General features: G+C 43.2%; 6 non-coding genes across 6 annotated transcripts; 4 read left to right on the top strand and 2 right to left on the bottom strand.

Moving 5' to 3' along the window:
- Window positions 1-3,622: 3,622 nt before the first annotated feature.
- trnad-guc (transfer RNA aspartic acid (anticodon GUC)) lies at window positions 3,623-3,694 on the top strand. The gene has a single exon. It is a non-coding gene; the product is annotated as a tRNA-Asp (tRNA).
- A 79-nt stretch (window positions 3,695-3,773) lies between these two features.
- Window positions 3,774-3,846, top strand: trnav-cac (transfer RNA valine (anticodon CAC)). Its single transcript has one exon. It is a non-coding gene; the product is annotated as a tRNA-Val (tRNA).
- A 2,495-nt stretch (window positions 3,847-6,341) lies between these two features.
- Window positions 6,342-6,412, top strand: trnag-gcc (transfer RNA glycine (anticodon GCC)). Its single transcript has one exon. It is a non-coding gene; the product is annotated as a tRNA-Gly (tRNA).
- A 1,151-nt stretch (window positions 6,413-7,563) lies between these two features.
- trnad-guc (transfer RNA aspartic acid (anticodon GUC)) lies at window positions 7,564-7,635 on the top strand. The gene has a single exon. It is a non-coding gene; the product is annotated as a tRNA-Asp (tRNA).
- A 3,718-nt stretch (window positions 7,636-11,353) lies between these two features.
- Window positions 11,354-11,426, bottom strand: trnav-cac (transfer RNA valine (anticodon CAC)). The gene has a single exon. It is a non-coding gene; the product is annotated as a tRNA-Val (tRNA).
- A 2,019-nt stretch (window positions 11,427-13,445) lies between these two features.
- Window positions 13,446-13,517, bottom strand: trnad-guc (transfer RNA aspartic acid (anticodon GUC)). Its single transcript has one exon. It is a non-coding gene; the product is annotated as a tRNA-Asp (tRNA).
- Window positions 13,518-14,244: the final 727 nt, after the last annotated feature.

Genomic DNA, 14,244 nt, shown 5'->3' with positions numbered 1-14,244 from the left:
AGGGGGCGCCACAGCTGATCATCCATTTCCATCGCTTGCTGTCCTCTGCATCTTCCTCTGTCACACCAGCCACCTGCATGTCCTCCCTCACCACATCCATAAACCTCTCCTTTGGCCTTCCTCTTCTCCTCTTCCCTGGCAGCTCCATATTCAGCATCCTTCTCCCAATATACCCAGCATCTCTCCTCCACACATGTCCAAACCATCTCAATCTTGCCTCTCTTGCTTTGTCTCCAAACTGTCCAACCTGAGCTGTCCCTCTAATATACTCGTTCCTAATCCTGTCCTTCTTCGTCACTCCCAATGGAAATCTTAGCATCTTCAACTCTACCACCTCCAGCTTCACCTCCTGTCTTTTCGTCAGTGCCACTGTCTCCAAACCATATAACATAGCTGGTCTTACAACCGTCCTGTAAACCTTCCCTCCACCATCACGGACAGTTTCCCCATCGATATGATCCGCTCACCGGCCTCGCAGTGGAAACGCGACGCGAGGCCGTAAAAAGGAGAGGGGGGAAGCGGGGCGGGCTACATGCTAAGCTAAGTAGCGCTCCCTTCAAAGTTTCCCTCCCCAGCATCTTCATGGCTAATGTTAGCTAACAAAATGGACGAGATAAGACTCAGGCTGTCCTCTCAGAAAAGGCTGCAGAACTGCTGATGTTTACGGAGACTTGGCTCAACAGCAACATAGCCGACTCGGCAGTCGAGCTAGCGGGCCGCACAGCCTTCCGTGCCGACAGGACAGCGGACTCCTGCAAGATCCGCGGAGGAGGTTTGAGTATTTATTCAGTGCAGGCCAAAAATCCCCAGCCACCCAGAAAACCAGGTGCTCACTCTATCAGTCGCAGAGTTAAGAGAATCACTGCGCAGAGTGAACACACGGAAGGCTGCTGGACCAGACGGCATACCGGGTTGGGTCTACCGGGAATGTGCCGACCAGCTGGCTGAGGTCTTCACACCTGTATTTAACCTCTCACTGTCCCAATCTAAAGTCCCGGCATGCTTTAAGACCACCTCCATCATTCCTGTCTCCAAGAAACCAACATTCACATGTCTGAATGTCTACTGACCCATAGCACTCACCCCCATTGCCATGAAGTGCTTTGAGAGACTGGTTCTGGCTCACATCAAAAACATTATCCCCCCCCACATTTGACCCACATCAGTTTGCCTACCGTCCCAAAAGGTCTATTGAGGATGCCATTGCCACTGCCCTGCATGTTGCTCTGACCCACCTCGAACTTAACAACACATACATCCGGGTGCTGTTTATAGATTACAGCTCTGCCTTCAGCACTATCATCACCGCCAAACTAACCACCAAACTCCTCTCCCTTGGCCTCAACCCCTCCCTCTGTAACTGGATCCTGGACTTCCTGACCAACAGACCTCAGTCTGTTGGTTAGGTGACCACACCTCCTCCACCCTGACCCTCAGCACAGGTGCCCCTCAAGGCTGTGTTCTGAGCCCCCTCCTTTTCTCCCTCTTTACCCACGACTACCTGCCAACTCACCCTTCAAATGTTATAGTTAAGTTTGCAGATGACACCACAGTCATTGGCCGCATCACCAACAATGACGAGATGGCCTACAGAGACAAGATTGAGCACCTCACATCATGGTGTACTACCAACAATCTTGTCCTTAATGTGCAGAAGACAAAGGAGCTGATTGTGGACTTCAAGAGGTCTAGAAGCTGCAGCCACTCCCCCATACACATCAGTGGGGTGGAAGTGGAGTGTGTTTCCAGCTTTAAATTCCTTGGAGTCCACATCAGCGAGGACCTTTCGTGGACATTAAACACCCAGGCCCTTGTGAAAAAGGCCCAACAACGCCTGCATTTCCTGAGGAGGCTGAGGAGCGCCCGTCTACCCCCCACAATTCTCACCAACTTCTACCACTGCACCATAGAGAGCATCCTGACCATCTGCATCTCAGTGTGGTACGGCAACTGCACCTCAGTAGACCAGAAAGCTCTGCAGCGGATCGTCAAGGCCGCCTAGCATATCACCGGTACCCAGCTCCCAGACATAAAAGACATTTATCACAAACGCTGCCTTCGAAGGGGTCTGAGCATCAGCAGAGATCCCACCCACCCCAACCATGGACTGTTCTTCCCCCCTGCGCTTTGGGAGGCGCTACAGGAGCCTCAGAGCCCGCACTACCAGGCTCAAAAACAGCTTCTTTCCACAAGCTGTTGCCCACCTGAACCTGGCTACCCACTGAATGTCTTTAAATATTTTTAAATATTTTGTATGCCAGCTCTTTTTTAAACTTATTTTTAGCTTTTGGTCTTCATGTGTGTATATCTTATATTGTGTTTGCTGTGTTTGTCTGTGTCTGTCTTGCACTGTTTGGTGAAGCCACAGCCCTCATTTCATTTTTAACATGTGCCTGCACATTGTTTTTAATGACAGTAAAAAATTGAATTGAATTGAATTTATTGTGAAACTTCACATTTTGTTGTCTACTCAAAGGACCGCCATTCAAAGTGGCAGCCTCCGCTGGCGACCACATTGATCTGGAGGAATCCACAGTTACAGTGACAGCCTACATCAATAAATGCACAGATGATTTCACAGTCACCAAAGACATCTCAATGTAGGCCAACCAGAAGCCATGGTTGACAGCAGAAGTCCAGGCGCTGCTGAGGACCCTGACTGCTGTATTCCGATCCCGTTATAAGGCAGCCCTTAAGACAGCATGGGCCAACCTGTTGCATGGCATCACGGAGGCCAAAAGACAATATTCTCAAAGAATCAGCGGCCACTTCACTGACAGCAGAGATGCACGGCGCTTGTGGAAGGGCATCCAGGCCCCCACTGTCTACAAGCCTCCTCTTCATTACATGACATTACCCTGGGTGGCAACTGGGTGCTGGACTTCCTCATGGGGAGGCCACAGTCAGTTCAAATCAGCAGGATCACTTGCAGGACCGTCACACTAAGCACTGGCACTTCACAGGGCTGTGTGCTGGTCCATGTGAAATGCAATCTCGTTCCCCTGGATGTATGAGACATGCACATGTGGAAATGACAATAAAAGCAGTCCAGGTCTACCTAAACTGTATTAAGTTTAGTTTTTCTCTCATCTATGGAAATCCAGTGAACGCACTACTGCGACTACTTTCGGCTGCTCCCATTGGGGGGGTCGCCACAGCAGATCATCCGTTTCCATCTCTTCTTGTCTAGGCAAATACATTTTATTTCTATAGCCCAATATCACAGATTTGTAATTTCAATTAAATTTGTAATGTAAAGGAAATTGTTTACTATCACTCTTTGTATTATTAATACGAATAGAATAATATTAAATACCTGAATAAAAAAAATCAGTGGACCAACTTTGGTCTGACCTTTATTTTGAGGGCAGAAATCAAAGTGGATTTTGAGAATCGCAGGCAGCGATGGTAAACGTTGAACTGTCATTTTTTTTACCGTTACCATGGCAACGTGTCAATTCATGCTAGCGTTGCGGCACTTAGCTTCGATTAGGAATCAGGCCGCGTCAAATAGAAACAACTATCAAGTGAATATCAATGCCACCAGATTCGCTTGATTCTGTGGTAAGAGGTTTGAGTTGAACATACGTGATGAAGGGTACATCCGCGTTGCTGCTCGTCGTCCTCGTTAGTATAGTGGTGAGTATCCCCGCCTGTCACGCGGGAGACCGGGGTTCGATTCCCCGACGGGGAGACAACGTCCCTTTTAGGTCACCTATCCCGTAGCTGTTTGTTACGTGGTACTTAAACTATGGACACTATGTTACAACCCTGTTTCCGTAGTGTAGTGGTTATCACGTTCGCCTCACACGCGAAAGGTCCCCGGTTCGAAACCGGGCGGAAACATCATCCATTTTATTTCGCTTTAATGGGGGGAGGGGGGGGGGCAACATTTTCAATATTATCAACTTCAAATGGCTTTACTGACATCACCCAACACTCTAAACACTGTCAAAACAACAACATAGAAAAGCTAAACATTCATTAGAAAACCTTACACCAAATACGTAAATGTATAACAGCAAAAGAAACATAATACAGCAAAGAAACAGGGTTCAAAACAAATAAACGGTCATCAAATATAACAGCACCAACGTGTGTCAGGTGACTGTCCCTCAGCAATATGGACTGCTGCTAAACCATACAGCTCTGTGGGTCTTCCCCTGGTAGGACTGGTAAGTTTTCTTCATCTAACAAATTAAGAAAATCTTTTTCTACTAATTGGATTTTTTTTAACGTGCTTCTGTAAGTTGTTTATACTTTTCACATTTGGTGAGGAGCTGTAGCTCTGTTTCAGGCTCACTGGCAGCACAGCCTTTGCGCTGCGGGCAGCCAAGTTTTCCTCTGTCTCCCCTTTTCCACAGCAAGGCTGGGCTTCTGTAGAACCTGATAATGTAATAAATTCCCAATAATGTAATAACCCCGATAATGTAATAAAAATCCGCTCTTGAGTCCATTGAAAGTGCAATAAAACCTGATAATGTAATAACTTCCTGATAATGTAATAACCCCGATAATGTAATAAAAATCTGCTCTTGGGTCCATTGAAAGTGCAATAAAACCTGATAATGTAATAACTTCCTGATAATGTAATAACCCCGATAATGTAATAAAAATCTGCTCTTGAGTCCATTGAAAGTGCAATAAAACCTGATAATGCAATAACTTCCTGATAATGTAATAACCCTGATAATGTAATAAAAATCCGCTCTTGGGTCCATTGAAAGTGCAATAAAACCTGATAATGTAATCACTTCCTGATAATGTAATAACCCCGATAATGTAATAAAAATCTGCTCTTGAGTCCATGGAAAGTGCAATAAAACCTGATAATGTAATAACTTGCTGATAATGTAATAAAGTGCATTTCCCAATAATGTAATAAACTTTTTAGCAATAATGTAATAATGTGTTACATTAACGGGACGTTATTACATTATCAGGTTAGCCTCCATTTCCCTGGTCCTGATAATGTAACAATTCCCCAATATTGTAATAATTTCACAGCAGACCACCCATAAATGGATTCAAGTGGTGATACTGTTTAAGCAGCGCACGCTCGAGAGGTCTGGCGCCGCCGACAGGTCAAAGTTGGACGTGCATGAATGCTCTACTCTTCCTCAAAGCTACCTCCAAGCTACTTCCCAACATGTTTTTTCTCAGTTGGATCATGATCATTTTAAAAGGTTTGTCTTACATCATCTCAAATTTTCCACTCAACAAATTTTGACATTAATAGTTTATAAAGTTATAATGCTGTAAAGGACAGAATATCGAGGATTTGAAAACATACTTTTAGGATTTGCATTTTATTACATTATCAGGAAGTTATTACATTATCAGGAAGTTATTACATTATCGGGTTTTATTGCATTTTCAATGGCCTCAAGTGCATTTTTTTTATTACATTATCAGGGTTATTACATTATCGGGGATTTATTACATTATCAGGTTCTGCAGCTTCCTTCTGCACAGTAACAGTTCTTTTTAGTTGTTGATCAGTCACCACCATGCTCACATAAACTGCTATGTTGGACTGTCCATTTAGAGCCAGATAGCACTGAATTTTGCTGTTTGCCAAGTTTAGTTTTAACCGTTTATTATTATAGACTTGAGTCTGATTGGTGATGTGTTCTGTTCCTGAGGTGTGTTCATGGAGCAGGTTGGCAGGGTTTAGTAATGATACGAGAGGGGGGTTGCTTAGTGTTAGGTGTGTCCAAAAGCTAATTGCTCTTTTCTGTATTTTCAGTATTAGTGGGTATCGGCCCAATTCTGCGCTGCATGCAGTGTTTGTAGCTTTCCTCTGGACATGTAGGAGAATCCTACACAACTCTGCATGCAGGGTCTCAATGGGGTGTTTATCCCGTTGAGTAAAGTCTTGTTTTGTAAGTGGACCCCACACCTCACTGCCATACAGTGCACGGCCAACTGGGAGGAGACCCCAGGGTGGACCCAGAACTCGCTGGAGGGACTACATGTCCAATCTGGACTGGGAACGCCTAGGGATCCCCCCAGGAGGAGCTGGAGGTCGTTGCTGGGGAGAAGGACGTCTGGAGTGCTCTACTTAGCTTGCTGCCACCGCGACCCTACCCCGGAGAAGTGGTTGAAGAGGATGGAATGAATGAGTGTTGTTCAACTACTCTACTGTGGACCTGCACACAGCAGATGAATGCCTAAAGAAATGAAAAAAGTAAGGGGATGAACTTTTGGAATATATTTGAGACTAAAAGAATGTGGACTACTTGGCAGTTAAAGTAGACAACACGTCAACCTTGAACTGTTTGTACTTATTTGTGTGATAAACAGTGAAATCACAATGGTGAAATATGGGAATTAAATAGGCATTGGTGGTTCAGTGGTAGAATTCTCGCCTGCCACGCGGGAGGCCCGGGTTCGATTCCCGGCCAATGCAAGTTTCCTTTTCGTTTTTGAAGTGTAAGCAATCTGAAGCATACATTGAACAGAATTGTTTAGAATGAGTACAACCTAGTTATGCTAATATGCTAGTTGGTTGGAGTTTGTAGTGGGAGGGGCAGGACGATCGGCTGCTCCCAGGGCCCACAATGAGGTCTTTGTTGGATCGCGCTTCGTCTGGAACTTCCCCCTTGACCTATCCGCCCTGGGTGACCCTACCAGCAGCCAAGCTCCGGACGGTATAGCCCAAGGGTCCCCAATTACTTTTCATAGCAGGCCACTTTTAGGGCCACTTTTAAAACCACGGGCCACTCAACCTCCAGCAGCATGTTGTTCGTTAGTTTGTTTTGGTGTCGATACGTTGCAGGTATTATAATTTAAACAGAGATTTTTCATCTATTTTTCGATATATTACTAGTCTTACTTTTACTAAGAAATTAAATTGTTTTTTTTTTTTTTGGTAGGGAAATAAAAAAAACCTGGCATTTCTCCAAAAATTCTCGCGGACCATAAATCAACCCGTCACGGGCCGGACGTGGCCCGCGGGCCGCCTATTGGAGACCCCTGGTATAGCCCTTGGGATCATTGGTACCTGCAAGCTTTTCCACCACAGCAACGTACTGTTGATCTGTACGCCCGCTGCCATTGGTCAAAACTCCGAGGACTGAATGAATTTAGTCCAAATGATCAGCAAATCAATTTTATCTCTTAGGTTTTGTTTTCTTAATCACTGGCCCTCCCCCTTTATTCTGCATCTTAATTTATAGGTCCCCTAATTCCTAATTAATTTATAGGCCCCTGGTCGTTGTTTCCGGTCGTTATGCCACTGTATTGTTTATAAGGGTAGGGATACCTGCAGTTCGTCGAGACTGAAGAGGTCACTTAGACGAGTGATGAAATGTTTTTATCCATAAACATTGTGTCCAGATGAACTGAATCAACTTTCTGTGATGCAACGTCAAACGTTTGGTTTTTCTTTTTTATATGCAGAGCCACTGAGTTTTATAATCTGGCCATTGATATTTCATTTTTCTACCTGTTAAGTACACCAGAACCACGAGTTGGATTCTCAAAAGTTTTCTGCAGAAATGTTTGCGGCTCAGTGAGAAAAAGTACTTGAAGCAATGTAGTCGAGTTGTTGGCAGGTATTCCTCGTTAGTATAGTGGTGAGTATCCCCGCCTGTCACGCGGGAGACCGGGGTTCGATTCCCCGACGGGGAGGCCAAATTACCTTTTAACGTCTTTATAATATATTTTAATCGTTGTATAATTTATTATTCTTTCACTAGTTAATATCATTTTTTTATTATCTGCTTGGTATTATTTGCTTTATATCTGAGTCTGGCGCCCCCATGCCACGGTGATGGGCATGCCACTTTACATTAACTCAACTTTCTCTTAGGGGCGCCCTGAGTTCTTTTAAACTTATATATATATATATATATATATATATATATATATATATATATATATATATATATATATATATACACACACAAGAAATAATTACAACTGCTTTGAGGGTAAATTTATCTTTCTACAGATTCTTATCAGTTACTTTAATTAACTATGAACATTTCCTCATGAAATGAATAATGACACTCCATCAATTAAAGCAAAATGTAAGTCTTTACTTTTCAAAGTATAAATGAAATTACAATAAGATAAAATATTATTAAATCACATTGTCTTGTTTCTTAATTCCCTTCAATTCAAGGTTTGTCCTGGCTCAGAATGGGCCTTTGGGGGGTGACTACGCACGACAGTAAGCATGATCGGTCCGCGTCGCGACTATGCGCAACAGTAAAGTCAACGAGTCTGTGTTGCCTTATTTGCCAGAAACCTATGCATTTTCCTGTTATTTCTGACCATCTGATAAACAAAAATGTCTATTATGCTTGAGTAAATGAAACTCCAATTAACAAACTGGTTAAAAAAATAATTTTATTACAACATTGTAAGGGGCAGAGGGGAGTGGGGTTGGGGAGAGAGGTTGAGGGAGAGGAGTGAAGTTGAGGGTGGGGGGGTTGAGGGAGAAGGGAGTGGGGTTGAGGGAGAGGGGAGTGGGATTGGGGGAGAGTGGAGCGGGGTTGAGGGAGAGGGAAGTGGGGTTGAGGGAGAGGGGAGTGGGTTTGAGGGTTTGATCAGCCACAGCATGAAGATATGGGAAAGAGTAATAGAAGCTAGGTTAAGAGGAGAGGGGATGATCAGCAGCAGCAGTATGGTTTCATGCCACGAAAGAGCACCACAGATGTGATGTTTGCTTTGAGAATGTTGATGGAGAAGTATAGAGGAGGCCAGAAAGAGTTGCATGGACGATGATGTTTGCGGATGACATTGTGATCTGTAGCGAGAGTAGGGTGCAGGTGGAGGAGAGCCTGGAGAGGTGGAGGTATGCACTGGAGAGAAGAGGAATGAAAGTCAGTAGGAGCAAGACGGAATACCTGTGCATGAATGAGAGGGAGGACAGTGGAATGGTCAGGATGCAAGGAGTGGAGGTGACAAAGGCATCTGAGTTTAAATACTTGGGGTCAACTGTCCAAAGTAACGGGGAGTGCAGTAGAGAGGTGAAGAAGAGAGTGCAGGCAGGTTGGAGTGGGTGGAGAAGAGTGTCAGGAGTGATTTGCAACAGAAGGGTACCAGCAAGAGTTAAAGGGAAGGTTTACAGGATGGTTGTGAGACCAGCTATGTTATATGGTTTGGAGACAGTGGCACTGACGAAAAGACAGGAGGAGGAGCTGGAGGTGGCAGAGTTGAAGATGCTAAGATTTTCACTGGGAGTAACGAAGAAGGACAGGATTAGCAATGATTATATTAGAGGGACCGCTCAAGTTGGACGATTTGGAGACAAAGCAAGACAGGTAAGATGGAGATGGTTTGGACATGTGTGGAGAGATGCTGGGTATATTGGGAGAAGGATGCTGAATATGGAGCTGCCAGGAAAGAGGAAGGCCAAAGAGGAGGTTTATGGATGTGGTGAGGGAGGACATGCAGGTGGCTGGTGTGACAGAGGAAGATGCAGAAGACAGGAAGAAATGGCGCCAGCCCCAGCCTCGCGCCACTGAATTTCTCTTTTTCTTTTTTCCTATTGCAAGTGACGAGCGGTACCGAGCCCCACCCACGCGACCACCAAGCCACACCCAAACGACCACCCAGGAAGACAGTAGCCAATGGCTTTGAATTCCTAAAAACCAAGCCTATTTTCGGTTATGATTCAAACTCCCAATGTTAAAAAATGTGTTCAGAAAGGGCATGTCAGTCTCTCTTTAAAACAAAGCTATTGGCGAACACGCAAAAATACAGAGCAAAATGCAGTATTATCTGGCACTGCATTTTGGTGGACAGTCCAACATAGCAGATTATGTGAGCATGGACAGTCCAACATAGCAGATTATGTGAGCATGGACAGTCCAACATAGCAGATTATGTGAGCATGGACAGTCCAACATAGCAGATTATGTGAGCATGGACAGTCCAACATAGCAGATTATGTGAGCATGGACAGTCCAACATAGCAGATTATGTGAGCATGGACAGTCCAACATAGCAGATTATGTGAGCATAGACAGTCCAACATAGCAGGTTATGTGAGCATGGACAGTCCAACATAGCAGATTATGTGAGCATGGACAGTCCAAGATAGCAGATTATGTGAGCATGGACAGTCCAAGATAGCAGATTATGTGAGCATGGACAGTCCAAGATAGCAGATTATGTGAGCATGGACAGTCCAACATAGCAGGTTATGTGAGCATGGACAGTCCAACATAGCAGATTATGTGAGCATGGACAGTCCAACATAGCAGATTATGTGAGCATGGACAGTCCAACATAGCAGATTATGTGAGCATGGACAGTCCAACATAGCAGATTATGTGAGCATGGACAGTCCAACATAGCAGATTATGTGAGCATGGACAGTCCAACATAGCAGATTATGTGAGCATAGACAGTCCACCATAGCAGGTTATGTGAGCATGGACAGTCCAACATAGCAGATTATGTGAGCATGGACAGTCCAAGATAGCAGATTATGTGAGCATGGACAGTCCAAGATAGCAGATTATGTGAGCATGGACAGTCCAAGATAGCAGATTATGTGAGCATGGACAGTCCAAGATAGCAGATTATGTGAGCATGGACAGTCCAACATAGCAGGTTATGTGAGCATGGACAGTCCAACATAGCAGATTATGTGAGCATGGACAGTCCAACATAGCAGATTATGTGAGCATGGACAGTCCAACATAGCAGATTATGTGAGCATGGACAGTCCAACATAGCAGATTATGTGAGCATGGACAGTCCAACATAGCAGGTTATGTGAGCATGGACAGTCCAACATAGCAGATTATGTGAGCATGGTGACTGATCAACAGCTAATAAGAACTGTGACTGTGCAGAAGGAAGCCCAGCCTTGCTGTGGAAAAGGGGAGACAGAGGAAAACTTGGCTGCCTGCAAAGGCTGTGCCGCCAGTGAGCCTGAAACAGAGCTACACCTCCTCACCAAATGGGAAAAGTATAAACAACTTACAGAAGGACATTTTGTAAGAAAAATGGAATCAATAAAAAAAAAGGTTTTCTTAATTTATTAGATGAAGAAAAGTTACCAGTCCTACCAGGGGAAGGACCCACAGAGCTGTATGGTTTAGCAGCAGTCCATATTGCTGAGGGACAGTCACCTGACACACGTTGGTGCTTTTATATTTGATGACCATTTATTTGTTTTGAACCATGTTTCTTTGCTGTATTATGTTTCTTTGCTGTCATAGATTTACGTATTTGGTGTAAGGTTTTCTAATGAATGTTTAGCTTTTCTATGTTGTTGTTTTGACAGTGTTTAGAGTGTTGGGTGATGTCAGTAAAGCCATTTGAAGTTGATAATATTGAAAATGTTGCCCCCCCCCCTCCCCCCATTAAAGCGAAATAAAATGTATGATGTTTCCGCCCGGTTTCGAACCGGGGACCTTTCGCGTGTGAGGCGAACGTGATAACCACTACACTACGGAAACTGGCTATTAGCACAGTCTGTCTAGTTAAGTTAAACTCAAAAAACGAACTTTCTGGTATTGTGAAATTTACTAGAGTAACCGACATACGTTCAACATTGTAAAAATAAGATTCACTGAGTACCAGAGTCTCTTAAGTACAAAATGTATATGTTTACACAATTTAATCATACAATACATTTACTCTGCGGGAAGAGTAAGTTTTACTGCAGAACTTCTCATGCTGTTTACATGTTTGATCACCACTGCACATAAACCTAAAAAATAGTAAGTTTTACTTAATCTAAACATACAGCAAATTTGAATCGAACAAGACCCGCCCGCGCGCTTTTAGCCGTCGGACTCCAGTCAGAGCAAGAGGAGCCACGACTGCACGTGCTTCTGCCGCGTCACGGAGGAGCTCCGTGGACGAATGTCTTCGTGTGTGACGTAAGTTATTGCCTCGCTACATTTGTGATAATATGTGCGCGCCTGTTTATAACCGCCTTAACTGTCCAGCAATAGTTCAGCTGCCAGCTTTGTTAGTGGGTAAGTCCTCTGAATCAGTGTTTCTCAACCCGGTCCTCAAGGACCCCCTATCCTGCAGATTTTCTTTGCAACCCTGCATAGGTACCTGTTTGTAGTTATTCAACCAATCAGCAATGAATTTTGTCAGACGTTGCACACCTTGCATAATTAAGTGCTGCGAGATGATTGGTCGAGTAAGTGCAAGCAGGGCTACCTATGCAGGGTTACAATGAAAATCTGCAGGATAGGGGGGGGTCCTTGAGGACTGGGTTGAGAAACACTGCTCTGAATGTACCGAAATGGGTTTTAAACATGCTGCCTAGGCTGCTGCGCATGCGGCTTATGAGCAAACGATGAAGCTGTTATTATACCTGACTAGCATATCTGTTGCTATGCTGGTCAGGTTCGATATGTTGACTAAAAGCCTTTTCATTTTATGGCTTTGTTGTGGAAGCCACTGCAGTGCTTAACGATGTGTAAGAAAGTACGGAGAGTCGCGTGGGACTTGGGAGATTTTGCCAATTTTTTTGGGGAACCTCAAGCCTCTAAAGTTTGGGAAGCTATGGCTTAGTTAATAGCTACGTAGGCCAGACAAACCAAGTAGCTTACTGTACAGATTTTTTTTTGTGTGTCGTTATTGTATTCAGCTGGTTGCACACACAATTTAGTATTGATAGCACGAGATCAAAATTTAATTTTTAATGTGTTTTTTTTTTCAAATACTGATATAATTACTTATATGTTAATGTGCCCTTCCCTCTTAAAAAGTAAGGTAGGGATGGGAGTTTGATTCTTTATTTGAATTGACCATGGAGTTAAGAGTCATGTGGTGTTTATATTGCTAATTCTAAAGAAAAAACTATTAACAAATGCTGAAATTTTAGTTGTTTAAAATAAGAGCCCAAGTCCCCAGGGGCACCATTAGCCATTTCAAATAAGAGTTTTTACTAAATGCACTTATTTGTTGCTGTGTTGGGTCATTTGAACGGAGTGACTTACCAATGTTTACTGTTGACAAAATGAATTTTGTATTGAATTATAGTTGTATGATTTGTGATGTATACAAAGATTTATTAACATTTATCAATAGAAGATGAACAAAATGTTCCTAATTATAACGGGTAATATAATTTCATAAAATTAAGTAACTGAAAATGAAAAAAGTATAATAAAACCTACTTAGTTATTTCATAACTCTAAATGATAAGATTTACTTAATAATTTCATAACAGTAATGTCCCTGTCTGTGAAAAAATGAAGCTTTTACTTAATTAGCTTAAATAAATATTATTTATACTTAAATATAATTAAGTAACATTTACTCAATATTTTCCTAGATGTTAAGTTAGAATTAAGTACATTTTACTTGATACCGGCTAGTGAGATATACTTAATACTGTGACAGTAAAAGTTACTTAGTGCAAATTGTAACGGGGATTTTATTAAGTAAATCTAACAAGTTGTTTTTTTGAGTGACAAACAGATACAGGATAGGTGACCTAAAAGGAATGTTGTCTCCCCGTCGGGGAATCGAACCCCGGTCTCCCGCGTGACAGGCGGGGATACTCACCACTATACTAACGAGGACGACGAGCAGCAATGCAGATGTACCGCTAATCAACTATGCTCAACATTCCGACTCCTCTCGACTTCTTTCTCCACGTCTTCTGACCTACAATTCAAACCTCTTACCACAGAATCAAGCGAATCTGGTGGCATTGATATTCATTTGAGAGTTGTTTTTATTTGATGCGGTACTGATTCATCATCGAAGCTAAGTGCTGCAATTCTAGCATGAATTGACACGTTGCCATGGTAACGGTGAAAACAAATTTTTTTTAAAAGGTCAACGTTTACCATCGCTGCCTGCGATTCTCAAAATCCACTTTGATTTCTGCCCTCAAAATAAAGGTCAGACCAAAGTTGGTCTACTGATTTTTTTTATTCAGATATTTAATATTATTCTATTCGTATTAATAATACAAAGAGTGATAGTAAACAATTTACTTTACATTACAAATTTAATTGAAATTACAAATCTGTGTTATTGGGCTATAGAAATAAAATTTATTTGCCTAGACAAGAAGAGATGGAAACGGATGATCTGCTGTGGCGACCCCCCAATGGGAGCAGCCGAAAGTAGTCGCAGTAGTGCGTTCACTGGATTTCCATAGATTAGAGAAAAAGTGGAGTCACTGCTGGGCCTTCTTGGAGAGTGCAGTGACATGTGAGGAGCAGGAGAGGTCCTCTGTGATCTACACTCCCTGAACTTGGCACTGCTGACTCTCTCCCAAGTCCGTACCATCGATGGTCA

The sequence above is a fragment of the Lampris incognitus genome, chromosome 14, assembly GCF_029633865.1.
Source record: "Lampris incognitus isolate fLamInc1 chromosome 14, fLamInc1.hap2, whole genome shotgun sequence".
NCBI classification, from domain to species: domain Eukaryota; kingdom Metazoa; phylum Chordata; class Actinopteri; order Lampriformes; family Lampridae; genus Lampris; species Lampris incognitus.
This window is presented reverse-complemented; position numbering and strand designations above follow the sequence as displayed.